This window comes from Pristiophorus japonicus, chromosome 27 (assembly GCF_044704955.1).
Source record: "Pristiophorus japonicus isolate sPriJap1 chromosome 27, sPriJap1.hap1, whole genome shotgun sequence".
In the NCBI taxonomy this organism is placed as follows: Eukaryota; Metazoa; Chordata; class Chondrichthyes; family Pristiophoridae; genus Pristiophorus; species Pristiophorus japonicus.
The window spans coordinates 22,015,172-22,036,333 of record NC_092003.1 but is presented as its reverse complement, the minus strand read 5'-3'; the positions used below and the strand labels follow the sequence as shown (position 1 = coordinate 22,036,333).

Below are 21,162 nucleotides of genomic sequence, written 5' to 3'. Positions count from 1 at the left end.
CGTGGCTAACAAGGGAAATTAGGGATAATGTTAAATCCAAGGAAGAGGCATATAAATTGGCGAGAAAAAGCAGCAAACCTGAGGACTGGGAGAAATTTAGAATTCAGCAGAGGAGGGCAAAGGGTTTAATTAGGAGGGGGGGAAATAAAGTATGAGAGGAAGCTTGCTGGGAAAATAAAAACTGACTGCAAAAGCTTCTATAGATATGTGAAGAGAAAAAGATTAGTGAAGACTAACGTAGGTCCTTTGCAGACAGAATCAGGTGAATTTATAATGGGGAACAAAGAAATGGCAGACCAATTGAACAAATACTTTGCATCTGTCTTCACTAAGGAAGACACAAATAACCTTCCGGAAGTGCTAGGTATTCGACGGTCCAGCAAAAAGGAGGAACTGAAGGAAATCCTTATGAGTCAGGAAAGTGTGTTGGTGAAATTGATGGAATTGAAGACCGATAACTCCCCAGGGCTTGATAGTCTGCATCCCAGAGTACTTAAGGAAGTGGCACTAGAAATAGTGGATGCATTGGTGATCATTTTCCGACAATCTCTCGACTCTAAATCAGTTCCTATGGACTGGAGGGTAGCTAATGTAACACCACTTTTTTTTTAAAAAGGAGGGAGAGAGAAAACCGGGAATTATAGACTAGTTAGCCTGACATCGGTGGTGGGGAAAATGTTGGAATCAATTATTGAAGATGAAATAGCAGCGCATTTGGAAAGCGGTGACAGGATCGGTCCAAGTCAGCATGGATTTACGAAAGGGAAATCATGCTTGACAAATCTTCTAGAATTTTTTGAGGATGTAACTAGTAGAGTGGACAAGGGAGAACCAGTGGATGTGGTGTATTTGGACTTTTAAAAGGCTTTTGACAAAGTCCCACACAAGAGGTTAGTGTGCAAAAATTAAAGCACATGGTATTGGGGGTAATGGATTGACATGGATAGAGAACTGGTTGGCAGACAGGAAGCAGAGGGTCAGAATAAACGGGTCTTTTTCAGAATGGCAGGCAGTGCCGCAGGGTACAGTGCTGGAACCCCAGTTATTTACAATATACATCAATGATTTAGATGAAGGGATTGAATGATATATCTCCAAGTTTGCAGATGACACTAAACTGGGTGGCGGTGTGAGCTGTGAGGAGGATGCTAAGAAACTGCAGGGTGACTTGGACAGGTTAGGTGAGTGGGCAAATGCATGGCAGATGCAGCATAATGTGGATAAATGTGAGGTTATCCACTTTGGTGGCAAAAACAGGAAGACAGATTATCTGAATGGTGACAGATTATGAAAAGGGGAGGTACAATGACACCTGGCTGTCATGGTTCATCAGTCATTGAAGTTTGGCATGCAGGTACAGCAGGCGGTGAAGGCGGCAAATGGCATGTTGGCCTTCATAGCTAGAGGATTTGAGTATAGGAGCAGGGAGGTCTTACTGAAGTTGTACAGGGCCTTGGTGAGGCCACACCTGGAATATTGTGTTCAGTTTTGGTCCCCTAATCTGAGGAAGGACTTTCTTGCTATTGAGGGAGTACAGCGAAGGTTCACCAGATTGATTCCTGGGATGGCAGGACTGACATATGAGGAGAGACTGGATCAACTGGGCTTGTAGCCACTGGAGTTTAGAAGAATGAGAGGGGATCTCATAGAAACACATAAACTTCTGACAGCATTGGGCAGGTTAGAGGCAGCAAGAATGTTCCCATTGCTGGGGAGTTCATGAACCAGGGGTCACAGTCTAAGAATAAGGGGTAAGTCATTTAGGACCGAGATGAGGAAAAACTTCTTCACTCAGCGAGTGGTTAACCTGTGGAATTCTCTGCCGCAGAAAGTTGTTGAGGCCAGTTCGTTAGATATATTCAAAAGGGAGTTAAATATAGCCCTTACGGCCAAAGGGATCAAGGGGTATGGAGAGAAAACAGGAAAGGGGTACTGAGGTTGAATGATCAGCCATGATCTTATTGAATGGCGGTGCAGGCTCGAAGGGCCGAATGGCCTGTTCCTGCACCTATTTTCTATGTTTCTGTGTTTACATCACCCACACAAAGTGGGGAGGATGAGAAGGTGAGAGATTTACATCTATTGTAGTGTTTTACACACACACACACACACACACACACACACCTATTATAGTATACACAAACAAACTCCCAATCACACCCCTACATCTGCAAGCTTCTTAAACATGCCCCCTATATTCAAGTCAAGTTCATTGATGTATAACACAAAGCTAGGGCCGTAGTACTGAGCATGGCAGAACCCTACTGGAAACATCCTTCCAGTCAAAAAAATACCCATCAACCATTATTCTTTGCTTCCTGCCTCAGCCAATTTTGGATTCAACTTACCACTTTCACTTGGATCAAATGGGCTTTTACTTTTGTGGTCAGTCTGCCATGTGGGACCTAATCAAAAGCTTTGATCAAACCCATATACACTACATCATACACTTTGCCCTTATCGAGCCTACTGGTTACCTTCTTGAAAAATCCAATCAAGTTAGTCAGACACGACCTCACTTAACATATCTGTGCTAACATCGGGGTCACTGGGCAATGAAGAGTAGGAATTCCTGGCTGATTTCCCCTCTCTCTCTAAACCAGGTGTCACTGGACAGTGATCAGGAGCAGCAACCCTGGATGATCTCCCTCTCTCTATCCCAGGAGTCAGTGGATAGTGATCATGAACAGCAACACTGGCTGATTTCCACTTTCTCTCAACCAGATTTCACTGGACAATGATCAGGAGCAGGAACCCTGGCTGATTTCCCTCTCTCTATCTAACCCAGGGTTCACTGGGCAGTGATCAGGAGCAGGAACCCTGGCTGATTTCCCTCTATCGAATCCAGGAGTCACTGGGCAGTGATCCAGAGCTTCAACACTGTCTGATTTACCCTCTCTCACTAAACAAGGTGTCACTGGACAGTGATCAGGAGCAGGGACCCTGGCTGATTTTCCCGTCTAAAACAGAGGTGTCACTAAGCAGCGATCCATAGGAGGAACTCAGGCTCATTTCCCGTCGCTAACAAAGGGGTCAGTGTATCATGACAAGGAGCAGGAATCCTGGCTGATTTCCTATCGCTCTCTAAACCATATATCACTGGGCGGTGATTAGAAGCAGGAACCCTGGCTGATTTCCCTCTATCGAAACCAGGCTTCGGTGATCAGGAGCAGGAACCCTGGCTGATTCCCTCTATCTAAACCAGGCTTCACTGGGCTGTGATCAGGAGTAGAAACACTGGCTGAGTTACCTTCTCTCTAACCCAGGGAACAATGATCAAGAGCAGGAACCCAGGCTGATTTCCTCCTCTTTCAAACCCAGGGATCACTGGGAAGTGATCAGGAGCAGGAACCCTGGCTGATTTTGCCCTCTCCAAAAAACCCAATGGTCACTGTACAGGGATCAGGAGCAGGAACCCTGGCTGATTTCCGTCTCTCTTACCCAGTGGTTACTGGGCAGTGATCAGGAGCAGGAACCCTGGCAGATTTCTTCTCTCTATCTCTAACCCAGGGATCATAGTGCAGTGATCAGAAGCAGGAATCCTGGCTGATTTCCCATCTCTTTCTAAACCATTTGTCAGCGGGTGGTGATCAGGAGCAGGAACCCAGACTGATTTCCCTCTCTTTAACCCAGGGGTCATTTGGCAGAGATCTGGAGCAGGAACCCTGGCTGATTTCCCCTCTTTTACCCAGGGGTCATTTGGCAGAGATCTGGAGCAGGAACCCTGGCTGATTTCCCCCTATATAAAACCCAGGTGTCACTGAGCAGTGCTCCGAAGCAGGAACTCAGGCTCATTTCCCCTCTCTGACAAAGGGGTCATTGGATCATGACCAGGAACAGGAAGCCTGGCTGATTTCCCTTCTCTCTAACCCAGGTTTCACTGGGCAGTGATCAGGAGCAGGAACCCTGGCTGATTTCCTCTCTATCTAACTCAGTGGTTACTGGACATTGATCAGCAGCAGACACCCCGGCTGATTTCTGCTCTCGCTAAACCAGGGATCACTGGGCAGTAATCAAGAGCAGGAAGCCTGGCTGATTTCCCCTCTCTCTAACGCAGGGTTCACTGGGCCGTGATCTGGAGCAGAATCCTTGGCTGATTTCGCCTATATCTAACCCGGGGGTCACTGGACAATGATCAGGAGCAGGAACCCTGGCTTATTTCCTCTCCCTCACTAAACGAGCTGTCACTGGACAATAATCTGCAGCAGGAACCCTGGCTGACTATTCTCTCCCTAACTCAGGGGGCACTAGACTATGATCAGGAGCAGGAACCCTGGCTGATTAATCCTGTCTCTCTAACCCATTTGTCACTGGGCGGTAATTAGAAACAGGAACCCGGGATTATCTCCTGTTTTTGTCTCTCTAACCCTGGGATCACTGGACATGGAACCCTGGCTGATTTCCCCTTCTCCAAAAAACCCAGCAGTCACTGGGCGGTGATCAGGAGCAGGAACCCTGGCTGATTTTCCCTCTCTAACCCAGGAGTCACTGGACATTGATCAGCAGCAGATACCCTGCTAATGAGAATGTGAGAAAGTATAGAGGAATGTTGAAAGAATGTGAAATATGTATAAGGGACTGAACATAATAAAATGCCATGTGTCCACAGACTTTGGTCAGCAGTTGGGGTGCTAAGTCAGCATGAATCAGCTAAAAATGTGGTGCAGATAACAGGATAAGGTCGGTGTAGCAGAACCAGATGGTGCAGTACCGATATATTGTGAACATAGTCTCGAGTGCAGAGGGGGAGGAAACTAAAGTGAGGCGGGCTGTGTCTGCCGAACCGTGTGCAGCAGAAAAGCCCTATTGGCCCAGAATGAAGAACGGAGAGACAGGGATTGGACAAGCCGAGTGTCAGTTAACTGTGTATTGTCTGGAAAATGTATAACTACTGTATGTTTGTACTAACTTTTGGCTTGTCTTGCGAGGGATAACTGACTCCCGGAGAGTCGGAACTCCCTGGTGAAGACAAGCCAGCATCGATGTCGCATTAATAAATGATAACTCAGAGTAACTTGGTGTTCGTGTCAGTGTTTTCACTGAGACAGATTGAGGGAAAATAATCCGTGTCAACACTCTCGCTAAACCAGGGATCACTGGGCAGTAATCAAGAGCAGGAAACCTGGTTGATTTCCCCTCACTACCTTTAACCCAGGGATCAGAGTGCAGTGATCAGGTGCAGGTACTATGGCTGATTTCCCCAGTCTGCAACACAGCGGTCACTGGACAGTGATCCAGAGCAGGAACCCTGGCTGATTTCCCCTCTCTCTCCAAACCATGTGTCACTGGGTGGTGATCAGGAGCAAGAACCCTGGCCGATTTCCCATCTCTCATTAAACCAGGGGTCACTGGGCAGTGATCATGCGCAGGAACCCTGGCTAATTTCCCTCTCGCTAAAACCCATTTTTCACTGGGCGGTGATAAGGAGGATCCCTGGCTGATTTCCCTCCCTCTAACCTAGGGATCACAGGGCAGTGATCAGGTGTAGGAACCCTGCCGGATTTACCTCTATCTAACCCAGGGTTCACTGGTCAGTGATCAGGAGCAGGAACCCTGGCTGATTTCCCTTCTCTCTAACCTAGTTGTCACTGGACAGTGATCAGAAGCAGGAAACATTGCTAATTTCCCCTCTCTCTAACACAGGGTTCACTGGGCAGTGATCAGGAGCAGGAATCCTGCATGATTTCCACAGTATCTCTAACCCAAGGGTCACTGGACAGTGATCAGGAGCAGAAACCCTGGCTGATATCTTCTCTCCATCTAACCCAAGGGTCACTGGGCAGTGATCTGGAGCAGAAACCCTGGCTGATTTCCCTCGTTCTAATCCAGGGTTCAGTAGGCAGTGATCAGGAGCAGAAACCTTGGCCGATTTTCCCTCTCTCTAACACTGGGGTCAATGGGCACTGATCAGGAGCGGGAACCCTGTCTGATTTCCCCTCTCTCTCTCTCTCTAACCTTGGGATCACTGTACATGGATCAGGAGCAGGAAGCTGGCTGATTTCTTCTCTCAATCGAACCAAAGGGTCATAGAAACATAGAAACACAGTGGATAGTGAACATAGAAATATAGAAAATAGGTGCAGGAGTAGACCATTCGTAGCTTCGAGCCTGCACCGCCATTCAATAAGATCATGGCTGATCATTCCCTCAGTACCCCTTTCCTGCTTTCTCTCCATACCTCTTGATCCCCTTAGCCGTAAGGGCCAAATCTAACTCCCTCTTGAATATATCCACTGAACTGGCATCAACAACTCTCTGCGGCAGGGAATTTCACAGATGAACAACTCGCTGAGTGAAGAAGTTTCTCCTCACCTCAGTCCTAAATGGCCTACCCCTTATCCTAAGACTATGTCCCCTGGTTCTGGACTTCCCCAACATCGGGAACATTCTTCCCGCATCTTACCTGTCCAGTCCCGTCAGAATCTTATACGTTTCTATGAGATCCCATCTCATCCTTCTAAACTCCAGTGAATAAAGGTCCAGTTGATCCAGGAGAGCCTCATATGACAGTCCAGCCATCCCTGGAATCAGTCTGGTGAACCTTCGCTGCACTCCGTCAATAGCAACAACGTCCTTCCTCAGATTAGGAGACGAAAACTGAACACAATATTCTAGGTGAGGCCTCACGAAGGCCCTGTACAACTGCAGTAAGAACTCTCTGCTCCTATACTCAAATCCCCTAGCTATGAAGGCCAACATACCATTTGCCTTCTTCACCGCCTGCTGTACCTGCATGCCAACTTTCAATGACTGATGAACCATGACACCCAGGTCTCGTTGCACCTCCCCTTTTCCTAATCTGCCGCCATTCAGATAATATTCTGCCTTCGTGTTTTTTCCCCCAAAATGGTTAACCTCACATTTATCCACATCATACTGCATCTGCCATGCATTTGCCCACTCACCCAACCTGTCCAAGTCACCCTGCAGCCTCTTGGCGTCCTCCTCACAGCTCATACCGCCACCCAGTTTAGTGTCGTCTGCAAACTTGGAGATATTACACTCAATTCCTTCATCTAAATCGTTAATGTATATTGTAAAGAGCTGTGGTCCCAGCACTGAGCCCTTCGGTATCCCACTAGTCACTGCCTGCCATTCTGAAAAGGACCCGTTTATCCCAACTCTCTGCTTCCTGTCTGCCAACCAGTTCTCTATCCACGTCAGTACGTTACCCTCAATACCATGCGCTTTGATTTTGCATACCAATCTCTTGTGCGGGATCTTGTCAAAAGCCTTTTGAAAGTCCAAATACGCCACATTCACTGGTTCTCTCTTGTCCACTCTACTAGTTACATCCTCAAAAAATTCCAGAAGATCAGTCAAGCATGATTTCCCTTTCATATGCTGACTTGGACCGATCCTGTCACCGCATTCCAAATGCGCTGCTTTTCATCCTTAATGATTGATTCCAACATTTTCCCCACTACTGATGTCAGACTAACCAGTCTATAATTACCCGTTTTCTCTTTCCCTCCTTTTTTAAAAAGTGGTGTTACATTAGCTACCCTCCAGTCCATAGGAACTGTTCCAGAGTCGATAGACTGTTGGAAAATGATCACCAATGCATCCACTATTTCTAGGGCCACTTCCGTAAGTACTCTGGGATGCAGACTATCAGGCCCCGGGGATTTGTCAGCCTTCAATCCCATCAATTTCACGAACACAATTTCCCACCTAATAAGGATATCCTTCAGTCCCTCCTTCTCACTAGAGCCACTGTCCCCTAGCACATTCAGAAGGTTATTTGTGTCTTCCTTCGTGAAGACAGAACCAAAGTATTTGTTCAATTGGTCTGCCATTTCTTTGTTCCCCATTATAAATTCACCTGAATCCGACTGCAAGGGACCTACATTTGTCTTCATTAATCTTTTTCTCTTCACAAATTTATAGAAGCTTTTACAGTCAGTTTTTATGTTCCCTGCAAGCTTCCTCTCGTACTCTATTTTCTCCCTCTTAATTAAACCCTTAGTCCTCCTCTGTTGAATTCTAAATTTCTCCCAGTCCTCAGGTTTGTTGCTCTTTCTAGCCAATTTATAGGCCTCTTCCTTAGTTTTAACACTATGCTTAATTTCCTTTGTTAGCCACGGTTGAGCCACCTTCCCCGTTTAATTTTACTCCAGACAGGGATGTACAATTGCTGAAATTCATCCATGTGATCTTTAAATGTTTGCCATTGCTTTTCCACCGTCAACCTGTTAAGTATCCTTTGTCAGTCTATTCTAGCCAATTCTCCCCTCATACCGTTGAAGTTACCTTTCCTTAAGTTCAGGACCCAAGTTTCCGAATTAACAGTGTCACTCTGCATCTTAATAAAGAATATTATGGTCACTCTTCCCCAAGGGGCCTCGCACAACAAGATTGCTAATTAGTCCCTTCTCATTACACATCACCCACTCTAGGATGGCCAGCTCTCTAGTTGGTTCCTCAACATATTGGTCGAGAAAACCATCCCTAATACACTCCAGGAAATCCTCCTCTACTGCACTGCTAACCAGTTTAGTTAGCCCAATCAACATGTAGATCAACATGATAACTGCTGTACCTTTATTGCACACATCCCTTATTTCTTGTTTGATGCTGTCCCCAACCTCACTACTACTGTTTGGTGGTCTGTACACAACTCCCACTAGCGTTTTCTGCCCTTTGGTATTCCGCAGCTCCACCCATACCGATTCCACATCATTCAGGCTAATGTCCCTCCTTACCATTGCATTAATTTCCTCTTCAACCAGCAACACCACCTCACCTTTTCCTCTCTGCCTATCCTTCCTAAATGTTGAATACCCCTGAATGTTGTGTTCCCAGCCTTGGTCGCCCTTGAGCCATGTCTCCGTGATACCAATTACACCAGGAGGATGAACCCTGGTTGATTTCCCTCTCTCTCTAACCCAAGGTTCACTGGACTGGGATCAGGAGCAGGAACCATGGCTGATTTCCCCCTCTCTCTAACCCATTTGTCACTTGCAGGTGATCAGAAGCAGGAACCCTGGCTGATTTCCCCTCTCTAACCCAGGGTTCACTGGGCAGTGATCAGCAGCAGAAACCCTGGCTGATTTTGTCTCTCTCTATAACCCAGGGGTCACTGGACAGTGATCAGGAGCAGGAACCCTGCCCGATTCCCCCTCTCTAACCCAGGGGTCACTGGACTGGGATCAGGAGCAGGAACTGCAGCTGATTTCCCCCTCTCTCTAACCCATTTGTCACTTGCCGGTGATCAGAAGCAGGAACCCTGGCTGATTTCCTCTCTCTCTAACCCAGAGTTCACTGGGCAGTGTTCATGTACAGGAATCCTGGCTGATCTACCTTCTTTCTCTAATCCAGGGCTCACTGGACAGTGATCAGGGGCAGGGACCCTGGATGATTTCCCTCTCTCTCAAAGCTGGGATCACTGGGCAATCATCAGGAGCAGGGATCCTGGCTGATTTCCTCTTTCTCTAACCGATTTGTCACTGGGCAGTGATCAGAAGCAGGAACTCTTGCAGATTTTGTCCTCTCTCTAACCCAGGGCTCAATGGACAGTCCTCAGGTGCAGGAACCCTGGCTGATTTCCCTCTCTCTCTAACCCACGGGTCGCTAAGTAGTGATCAGGAACAGGAACACTGGCTGATTTTCCTCTGTCTGACCCAGGTTTCACTGGGCAGTGATCAGGAGCAGTCACCCTGGCTGATTTCCCCTCTCTCTAACCCGGGGTCACTGGGACGTGATCAGGAGGAGGAAGCCTGGCCAGTTTCCCCTCTCTCTAAATCATTTGTCAGTGGGCAGTGATCAGAAGCAGGAACCCAGGGTGATTTCTCTCTCTCCACCCAGGTGTCAGTAGACAGTGATCAGAAGCAGGAACTCTGGCAGGATTTCCCTCTCTCTCCAACCCACAGGTCGCTGAGTAGTGATCAGGAACAGGAACACTGGCTGATTTTTCTCTGTCTGACCCGGGGTCACTGGGACGTGCTCAGGAGGAGGAAGCCTGGTTAGTTTCCCCCCTCTCTAAATCACTTGTCATTGGGCAGTGATCAGAAGCAGGAACCCAGGGTGATTTCCCTCTCTCCACCCAAGTGTCAGTAGACAGTGATCAGAAGCAGGAACTCTGGCAGATTTCCCTCTCTCTCTAACCCAGGGATCGCTGGGCGTTGATCAGAAGCAGGAATCCTAGCTGATTCCACTCTCTCTAACCCAGGAGTCAGTGGGCAGTGAACAGGAGCAGGGACCCTGGCTGATTTCCTCCCTCTCTAACCCAGTAGTCACTGGGCAGTCATCAGGAGCAGAAATCCTGGCTGCTTTCCCTTCACTCTCTAACCCAGGGTACATTGGGTAGTGATCAGGCGTAGGAAACTTGGCTGGTTTCCCCACTCAAACCCAGAGGTTACTGGGCATATATCAGGAGCAGGAAGCCAGCCTGATTCCCCCTCTGTCTTACCAGAGAGTCACTGGGCAGTGATCAGGAGCAATAACCCTGGATGATTTCTCCTCTCTCTAACCCGGGAGCCACTAAACAGTGATCAGTAGCACAAACGGTGGCAGACTTACCTTTTCTGTCTAAACCAGGGGCCACTTGGCAGTGATCAGGAGTAGGAGCCCTGGCTAATTTCCCCCCTCTCTAACCCATGGGTCTCTGACCCAGTTGTCACTGGGCAATGATAAGGAGCAGACACCCTGGCTGATTTCCCCGCTCTCTAATTAAGTAAACATAGAAACATAGAAATTAGGTGCAGGAGCAGGCCATTCGGCCCTTCGAGCTTGCACCACCATTCAATAAGATCATGGCTGATCATTCAACCTCAGTGGTCAGTGGGCAGTGATCAGAAGGAGGAACCCTGGCTGATTTCCCTCTCTCTAACCCGGAGGGTCACTGGACAGTAATCAGGAGCACGGAAGCTGGCTAACTTACCATTTCTGTCGATCCCAGGGGTCACTTGGCAGTGATCAGGAACCCTGACTGATTTCCTCTCTCTCTCTAACCCAGTGGTACATTGGGCAGTGATCAGGAGCAGGAACCCTGGCTGATTACTGCCCCTCTGTCTAATCCAAGGGTCACTGATGAGGAGTTGGAACTCTGGCTGATTTCCGCTCCCAAACCCAGGGGTCACCGGATATTGATCAGGAGCAGGAACACTGGCTGATATCCTTCTCTCTAACGCAGGGTTCACTGGGCAGTAATCAGGGGCAAGAACCCGGTTTGACTTCTTCTCACTTTCTCTAACCCAGGGTTCACTGGACAGTGATCAGGAGCAGGAACCCTTGCGGAGTTAGTCCTCTCTCTAACCCAGGGGTCACAGGGCAGTGATCAGGAGCACAAATCCTGGCTGATTTCCTCTCTCTCCAACCCAGGGGTCATTGGGCGGGGATCAGGAGCAGGAACCCTGGCTGATTTCCCCTCTCTCTATAACACAGGGATCAGTGGACAGTGATCAGAAGCAGGAACCCTGGCTGATCTCCTTCTCTCTAACCCAGGGGTCACTGGAAGTGATCAGGAGCAGGAACCCCTGCAGAGTTTGTCCTCTCTCTAACCCAGGTTTCACTGGGCAGTGATCAGGAGCAGGAACCCTCGCTGATTTCTCCTCTCTAACCCAGGGGTACAATGGGCAGTGATCATGCGTAAAAAACCTGGCTGGTTTCCCCACTCTAACCCAGAGGTCACTGGACATTTATCAGGAGCAGGAAGCCTGCCTGATTTCCCCTCTGTCTAAACTTGGGTTCACTGGACAATGATCAGGAGCAGGAACCCTAGCGGATTTCCCCATCTCTCTAACCAAAGGGTCACTGGACGGTGATCAGGAGCAGGAAGCCTGGCTGATTTCCCCTCTCTGTAACCGAGGAGTCACTGGACATTTATCAGGAGCAGGAACCCTGGCTGATCTCCATCTCTCTAACCCATGGGGAACTGGACAGGGATCAGGAGCAGGAACCCTGGCTGATTTCCGCTCCCTATCTAACCTAGGGTTCATAGGGCAATGATAAGGAGCAGGAACACGGGCTGATTTTCCCGGTCTGACCCAGGTATCCCTGGACAGTGATCAGGAGCAGGAACCCTGGCTGATTTCCCCTCTCTGTAACCGAGAGGTCACAAGGACATGATCAGGAGGAGGAAGCCTGCCTGATTTCCCCTCTGTCTAAACTTGGGTTCACTGGGCAAAGATCAGGGGCAGGAACCCGAGCAGATTTCCCCATCTCTCTAACCGAAGGGTCACTGGACAGTGATCAGGAGCAGGAACGCTGGCTGATTTCCCCTCTCTGTAACCGAGAGGTCACAGGGACATGATCAGGAGGAGGAAGCCTGGCTGATTTCCTCTCTCTCTAACCCAGGGGTCACTGGGCAGTGATCAGGAGCAGGAAGCCTGGCTGATTTCTCCTCTCTCTAACCAATTGGTAACTGGACAATGTTCAGGAGCAAGAACCCTGGCAAATTTCCTCTGTCTCTCTAACCCTGTGCTCACTGTTCAGGGATCAGGAGCAGAAACCCTAGATTATTTCCGCCCTCTATCTAACCTAGGGGTCATAGGGCCGTGATAAGGAGCAGGACCAATGTGATTTCCCCGCTCTGACCCAGGTATCCCTGGGCAGTGATCATGAGCAGGGAGCCTGGTTGATTTCCCTTCTCTCTCTAACCGATGGAGTCACCGGCCAGTGATCAGAAGAAAGAAGATTGGCTCATTTTCCCTCTCTAACCCAGAGGTCACTGGCCAGATATCAAGAGCTGGAACCCTGGCTGATTTCCCCTCTCTATAAGCTAGGGATCACTAGAAAGTGATGAGGAGCAAGAACCCTGGCTCATTTCATCACTCTCTCTCTAACTCACAGGTCGCTGAGGAGTGATCAGGAGCAGTCAACCTGGTTGATTTCACCACTCTCTAACCCATGGGTCACTGGGCAGTGATCAGGAGAAGGAACCCTGGCTGATTTCCCCTCTCTCGATCTAACCCTGGGGTCACTGGACATTGATCAGGCGCAGGATCTCTGGCAGATTTCCCCTCTCTATAACCCTGGGGTCACTGGACATTGATCAGGAGCAGGAACCCTGGCTGATATTCCCCTCTTTCTAACCCAGTGATCACTGGATCGTGATCAGGAGCTGAAAGCCTGCCTGATTTCATAGAGTCAGAGGTTTATAGCATGGAAGGAGGACATTTCGGCCCATCGTGTCCATGACAGCCAACAAGAGGTTGTGAAGCCCAATTTCACTTTCCAACTCTTGGTCTGTAACCATGCAGGTGACGGCACTTCAGGTGCACATTCAAGTACTTTTTAAGTATGGTGAGGGTTTCTGCCTCTACCATCATTTCAGGCAGTGCTTCAGACCTCCACAACCCTCTGTGAAGAAATGTCCCCTTCAATCCACTGTAAACCTTATACAAATTATTAAAATGTATGCTCCCTGGTTGATGACCCATCTGCTCAGTGAAATAGGCCCTTGTTATCCACTATATCTAGTCCCGTCATAATTTTATACACCTTAATGCGGTCTCGCCTCAGCCGCCTCTGTTCCAAGATAATCAAACCCAGCCTATCAAATATGTCCTCATAGCCAAGATTCTCTACTCCCAGCAACATCCTCATAAGTCTCCTCTGTACCCTCTCCAGTGCAATCACGTTCTTCCTGTGATGCGGTGACCAGAACTGCACGCAGTATGCCAGCTGTGGCCTAACCAGTAGTTTATACCGATCAAGCATAACCTCCTGGTCTTATATTCTATACCTCGGCTCATAAATGCAAGCATTCCGTATGGCTTCTTAAACACCTTATCTAACTGGCCTGCTACTTTCAGGGATCTGTGGACATGCACTCCAATGTCTCTTTGTTCCTCTTCACTTCTTAGTGTCCTCCCATTTAATCTGTATTCCTTTTACTTGTTAGCCCTCCCAAAACACATTACCTCACAATTCTCAATGTTCTCGATTAACTTCCATTTGCCACTGTACTGCCAACCTGACCAGTTGGTTGATATCCTCCTGCAGTCCGCAGCTTTCTTCTTCATTATCAACCACACAGCCGATTTTAGTCTCATCTGCAAACTTCTTAATCATAACCAGTTTTTCAAATCAAGATCATTGATGTATATCACAAAAAGCAAGGGACCCAGTACTGAGTCCTGCGGAACCCCACAGGAAACATCCTTCCAGTCGCAAAAACACCCATCACCATTACTCTTTGCTTCCTGCCTCTGAGCCAATTTTGGGTCCAACTTGCCACTTTACCCTGGATCCCATGGGCTTTTACTTTTGTGACCAGTCTGCCATGTGGGAACTTATCAAAAGCTTTGCTAAAATCCATGTACACTACATCATATGCACTGCGCTCATCAACCCTTCTGGTTACCTCCTCGAAAAATTTGGTCAGGTTAGCCAGACACGATCTTCCCTCAGCAAATCTCTGCTGACTGGCCTTGATTAATCCATTCCTTTCAAGTGAAGATGTATCCTGTCTTTCAGGATTTTTCCAATAATTTTCCCACCACAGAGGTTAGGCTGACTGGCCTGTAATTACTCGATCTATCCCTTTCACCCTTCTTAAACAAAGGTACCACATTAGCAGTCCTCCAGTCGTCTGGCACCACACATGAAGCTTCTACTATATCCTCTTTTGCTTCACTTAACAGCCTGGGATACATTTCATCCGAGCCTGGGGATTTATCCACTTTCAAAAGTGCTACACCTCTTAATACCTCCTCTCTCACTATGTTTATTGCATCTAATATTTCACACTTCTCCTCGATCGCAGAGTCTGCATCGCCCCTCTCTTTTGTGAAAACAGACGCAAAGTATTCATTAAGAACCATACCCACATCTTCCGCCTCCATACACACATTGCCCTCATGGTCTCCAATAGGACCTATCCTTTCTTTAGTTATCCTCTTGCTCTTAATGTATTTATAAAACATCTTTGGGATTTACTTGCCAAGAATTGTCATGCTTTCTCTTTGCTTTCCTAATAACCTTTTTTAATTTCACCCCTGGACTTTCTATACTCCTAGAGAATCTGCAGTATTTAGCCCTCGGTATCTGTCATAAGCCCCCCTTTTTTTTCCTTTATCCTATCCATTACTCATTGTAAAAACATCGGTGATGGAACTTCCAATCTGTTGCTAATTTCAGTATTTACTTTTAAGATAAAGATTAGTGACAGGACCCTCCTAACTGCTGGTAATTTCAGTAATTATTTCAATAGAAGGTTTGGTGACAGGACCCACCTACCTGCTGGTAAATTCAGTAATTATTTCTATAAAAGATTAGTGACAGGACCCACCTACCTGCTGGTAATTTCAGTAATTATTTCAATAGAAGGTTTGGTGACAGGACCCTCCTAACTGCTGGTAAATTCAGTAATTATTTCTATATAAAGATTAGTGACAGGACCCACCTACCTGCTGGTAATTTCAGTAATTATTTCTATATAAGGTTTGGTGATAGGGCCCACCTACCTGTTGGTAATTTCAGCAATTAATTTTATGAAGATTAACGATCAGGATTCTCCTATCTGTGTGAAACATGGTTTCTACCCTGAACCGGGTTTCCTTCTTAAACATTCCTGAAATGTGCTTCTCTCGAAAGAGAGCAGTCGCTCTTTTTTTCAGCCAGTTTGACAAATAACTGCCTCATTAAAGTGAAATTATTTCAACTAATAAAATCCCTGCTCCATTCTCCCCCTAATTTATATCCGTTCCTGAGTGAAGCTGATATCACCGCATTAAACATTAATTAATTATTATAATTAACTGGGGACAGATTTTATCTCCGAAGTTGCTCTGATCCTGTGACTGGATCACGGTCAGTCCACCCTCGGGTAACCAGAGGCTGATTTTCCAGGTTCTCGGCACAGAGCGATAATCGGCCAGTGAGAATGTGTTCACCATTTACTGAGCTGAACTGTGTGTTCAGTCTGAACTGCTGGACCCGCCTTTGTTCAGTTAAATAAAATTGTACTAGGCACCAAACGATCCAGTGAGAGAGTCAATAAAACATTCAGACCGAGTTAGAAGGATCCAGGTTTCCAACCCTGTCTGTCTGAGCTGTAAATTCTACAATAGGGAGGAGGCAACACTGGACCAGGATGGTGTAAATTCCATCATTCGTGTTACTGCTTTCTGTCCCACAACCGCTTTAAAATGTGTCTGTGAGGAGACTGGGGGAGACGCGTAGTGGGTTTAACCCTGAAATCCCCGGTGTAAAATGGATTACCCTCAGTCACGGTCTGAACCCACACTCTCAGAATAGCTGCATCCCCGGCGCTGGGGAACACATCAGACCGCGGGAAACAGGCTTTAGAGAGGAAGAGTATAAGGAGGTATGGAAGAATAAAACACAGCAATGAAGCTTAGCAGCTACCTTACCTCGATGCCGCAAGGATTGCCCGTCTCTATTTCTGTGCAGATTTTGCCAAGTATATCCTTGTTATTGCACTGCAACCAATCAGGTAGAGGTTCCCCGTTTGATTTGAGCAAATCACAAATTGTGAATTTGATCTGCTCCGTGTTCTGAGAGATTCAGAGCTCTGCTGCCAGCCCTCGGAGGATTGAACTGAAACATTCCTCACGCGTTTCAGAACAGGGAGCGGCCTTTCTGGAGAAATCAAATCCAACCGATTTGACAACACACTGCCAACAAATCTGTCAACAAAGGTGATTAGAGATTTTAATTTATCTCTTCCTGTTCCAAATAAGTTCAGTAAAAGAGACACATTTTTGAAATAATTTGTTACATGTCAATTACAAATGTGCTGAAATTGCTGATTTTACCCCCAGCCCTGACGTTGAACTGACGGACCTGCATTCTAGATCGCAAACAATATCCCCATCCGTAGATAAAATAATAATCTTGTTAAATGGACAGTGAGCCTGGTGAGAACAAGGCTTTCCCTGGTGTTGTGTGGGAGTCTCTGCCAGTGCCGGGCGAGTCCCAGCAGTTCTCCCACACACACCTGGTGGGACAGGACAACACTTGCCCAGAAACTTCTTGTGTTGTGTGTGAGCGGCACAGTGCTGTCCTGCGAATGGGATTTAACCGCAGCAATACACAAACACATTATATGTGGGCAGTGTTCAGGACCCTGCAGTGGTGCTGTGGTCCAGTGTGTCGGCATTAATCTGGTTCTGGGGCAGTTTCAGGGCCCAGTTGCACTTTCCAGATATTTCCTTCCATTAATTTCGGGAGTCATTTTACCAATGCATTTTAGCAGCTCGATAACCAACGCCACTGTCAGATGCTTCAGCTCCATAAAAGTGTTCAGTACTGAGAGTCCAATAGATTGAACATCCTCCAACACAGAAAATAAATAGATCTTTATTGATACACTATCACATGGCCTGGTCCTGCCATTTATCGATTGGTGTTCCACAGCATATCAGGATACTTACAGGTGCGTATGCGGATTCAAAGTGTATCAGGATCCTGCCAGGTGTGTATGGGGTTTCACAGTGTATCAGGATCCTGCCAGGTGTGTATGGGGTTGCTGTGTATCAGGATCCTGCCAGATGTGTATGGGGTTTTAGTATAAGGATTCTGCTAGGTGTGTATGGGGTTTCACAGTGTATCAGGATCCTGACAGGTGTGTATGCGGCTTCAGTGTATCAGGATCCTTCGAGTTGTGTATGGGGTTTCACAGTGTATCAGGATCCTGTCAGGTATGTATCGGGTTTCAGTGTATCAGGATCCTGCCAGATGTGTATGAGGTTTCAGTGTATCAGGAAACTGCCAGGTGTGTATGGGTTTCATTGTATCAGGATCCAGCCAGGTGTATAGGGGGTTTCAGTGCATCAGGATCCTGCCAGGTGTCTGTGGAGTTTCAGTGTAACAGGATCCTGCCAGCTGTGCAAGGGGTTTCGTGTATCTGGATCCTGTCAGGTGTGTATGGGGTTTCAATGTTTCAGGATCCTGCCAGGTGTGTATGGAGTTTCAGTGTATCAGGTTCCTGCCAGGTGTGTATGGGGTTTCAGTGTATCATGATCCTGCCAGGTGTGTATGGGGTTTCAGTGTATCAGGAACCTGCCAGGTGTGTATGGGGTTTCACAGTGCATCAGAATCCTTCCAGGTATGTATGGGGTTTCACAGTGGATTGAAATTCTGCCAGGTGTGTCGGGGTTTCACAGTGTATTAGGGTCCTTCCAGGTGTGTGTGGGGTTTCAGGGAATCAGGATCCTGCCAGATGTGTATGAGGTTTCAATGCATCAGGATCCTGCCAGGTGTGTATGGGGTTTCACAGTGTATCAGGACCCTGTCATATATGCATGGGGTTTCAGTGTATCAGGATCCTGCCAGGTTTGCATGGGGTTTCAGTGCATCAGGATCCTGCCAGTTGTCTATGGAGTTTCCGTGTAACAGGATCCTGCCAGCTGTGCAAGGGGTTTCGTATATCTGGATCCTGTCAGGTGTGTATGGGGTTTCAATGTTTCAGGATCCTGCCAGGGGTGTATGGGGTATCAGTGTATCATCATCCTGCCAGGTGTGTATGGGGTTTCAGTGTATCAGGATCCTACCATGTGTATGGGTTTTAGTGCATCTGGATCCTGCCAGACGTGTATGAGGTTTCACAGTGTATCAGGATCCTGCCAGGTGTGCATGGTGTTTCAGTGTATCAGGAATCTGCCAGGTGCGTATGGGGTTTCAGTGTATCAGGATCCTGCCAAGTGCGCATGGGGTTTTAGTGTATCAGGAACCTGCCAGGTGTGTATGGGGTTTCAGTGTATCAGGATCCTGCCAGGTGTGTCTGGGGTTTAATTGTATCATGTTCCTGCCAGGTGTGTATGGGGTCTCACAGTATATCAGTATCCTTCCAGGTGTGCATCGAGTTTCAGTGTATCAGCATGTTGCCAGATGTTTATGGGATATCACTGTGCATCCGGATCCTGCCAGGTGTGTATGGGATTTAGTGTATCAGGATCCTGCCAGGTGTGTATGGAGGTTCACAATGTATCTGAGTCCTGTCGGGTGTCTATATCCATGCCTTTATTAACTATTGACTTGACTATTCCAACACAGTCTCCTCCCACTTTGTGTGTATCTAAGTCAATGAGAACCTCTCTGACCTTTCTCCTCAGTCCCCCAAGACCAGTGTGTATCTGAGTCAATGGGACTCTCTCTGACCTTTCTCCCCGATCGATCGATGGAAGCTCTTTGAATCGGAAGGGGTCGGTCTGGTTGCTGCTCTCACGATCCTGCTGTTGGTCCTCATTCCACGATCCCTGTTTACTTCCAGCTGTGGCCTGCTCTCAATCACTCCGCCGTTCACCGGGAGATCTAAATCTGGCAGGACAGGAAATGGACCAAATATTGACCGTGTGAAGTAGAATCTAACCGACACTTTTGTTTGCTCAATGGAAATAAAAGTTAATTGTCGAATAATTCACAAACTTTTTCCTCCCCAGGTTGCACCCTGTCTGATCACTCTGTGCCCTCAAGGAGGAGCGCTCGACGGGGGCGACTCTGCCCCCCCGGGGGTGGGGGGGGGACCCTGCGCCCCCGGGGGGGGGGGGGGGGGAATAGCGGGAGGACGACTCTGTGCCCCGGGGTGAGGGGGTACTCTGTTCCCCTGCCCCGGCCCCGCTGCTCTCATTCCCGGACACCCACCCACGCAATGGAGGCCGCTCACCTTCCACTCCGAACCCCGGCCGCCTCTCCGGGCTTGAGCAACAAAACTTCCCCAGGAAGCCGCGCACAGTTCGCAGCGGAGGGGAAAGGGGGGAGTGCACGGAGCATGCGCACTGAGGCCGCCGAGGCACGCTCAGCGAGTCCGCCACTCCCATTGGATACCCGCAGGGGATTGACATCGGCTCTCACCAATCGGAGAGCCGCTCCGCCGCTCGGAGTCACGTGGCTGCTGGGATGAACCTTTGCGGCGGTGGGACTTGTTCAATCGCCGCTCCGCGAGGCCGGCCGCGCGCGTGACGTCACAGAGCCCCCGCACAGTGCGTGGATGGCCCAGTGCGCCTGCGCCGGATTCCCAACAGCAGTTTACAAAACATTGCATTTGTCTCGCGCTTTTCAGAACATAAGAACATAAGAATTAGGAACAGGAGTAGGCCATCTAGCCCCTCGAGCCTGCTCCGCCATTCAAAAAGAACATGGCTGATCTGGCCGTGGACTCAGCTCCACTTACCCGCCCGCTCCCCATAACCCTTAATTCCCTTATTGGTTAAAAATCTATCTATCTGTGATTTGAATATATTCAATGAGCTAGCCTCAACTGCTTCCTTGGGCAGAGAATTCCACAGATTCACAACCCTATGGGAGAAGAAATTCTTTCTCAACTCGGTTTTAAATTGGCTCCCCCGTATTTTGAGGCTGTGCCCCCTAGTTCTTGTCTCCCTGACTGCTCCTATCTTGTCTATCCCTTTCATTATTTTAAATGTTTCTATAAGATCACCCCTCATCCTTCTGAACTCCAAGGAGTAAAGACCCAGTCTACTCAATCTCTCATCATAAGGTAACCCCCTCATTTCTCGAATCAGCCGAGTGAATCGTCTGTGCACCCCTTCCAAAGCTAGTATATCCTTCCTTAAGTAAGGTGACCAAAACTGCACGCAGTACTCCAGGTGCGGCCTCACCAATACCTTATACAGTTGCAGCAGGACCTCCCTGCTTTTGTACTTCATCCCTCTCGCAATGAAGGCCAACATTCCATTTGCCTTCCTGATTACCTGCTTCACCTGCAAACTATCCTTCTGTCATGCTCCTGCACACCCTCAACTTTGCCATCCTCGCCGGCCGTCCGGACACGCCATGGCGTACCATCTTGCCGTCCGGAGGAGGCGGGGGTCCCCGATGGAGGGCACTCTACGCAGGGGTCCTCCCACTATTCATCGGGGACTTGGCCTGGAGGGTGGTGCACGGAGCAGTGCCGTGCAACAAATTTTTAAGCCGGTTCACGGACTCCCAAGCCGCCTGCAATTTCTGCGGTCTGGAGGAGTCCGTGTTCCATGTTTTTATTGAATGCACAAGGTTGCAGCCCCTGTTCCACTATTTGAAGGGGCTGCTCCTGAAATTCTGGCTGCACTTCAGTCCCACTCTCCTGATCTTTGGGCACCCTGTGCGGAGGGGAGCGGGTAGGTCCGAGGGCCTCCTCGTAGGACTGCTCCTGGGCACGGCCAAGGGTGCCATCAGCCGGTCCAGGCAGCGGGCGGTCGAGGGGGTCGTTCAACCTGACTGCCTGCCTCTCTTCCGCTCTTACATCCGATCCAG

General features: G+C 48.3%; 1 protein-coding gene across 3 annotated transcripts in view; it reads right to left on the bottom strand.

Annotated features, from left to right (window-relative positions):
• Positions 1-19,663, bottom strand: part of LOC139239507 (NACHT, LRR and PYD domains-containing protein 3-like) — a 72,757-nt gene extending 53,094 nt beyond the window's left edge. The window contains exons 1-3 of one of the 3 annotated variants that reach the window (XM_070868301.1): positions 19,574-19,663; positions 19,011-19,227; positions 16,320-16,595 (exon numbers count right to left, since the gene is read on the bottom strand). The gene's annotated coding sequence lies outside the window, so the exon portion shown is untranslated. Of the gene's footprint in view, positions 1-16,314; positions 16,596-19,010; positions 19,228-19,573 lie in introns of all 3 variants that reach the window. The other 2 variants (XM_070868302.1, XM_070868300.1) reach the window with 2 other exon arrangements.
• Between the last annotated feature and the right edge of the window lie 1,499 nt (positions 19,664-21,162).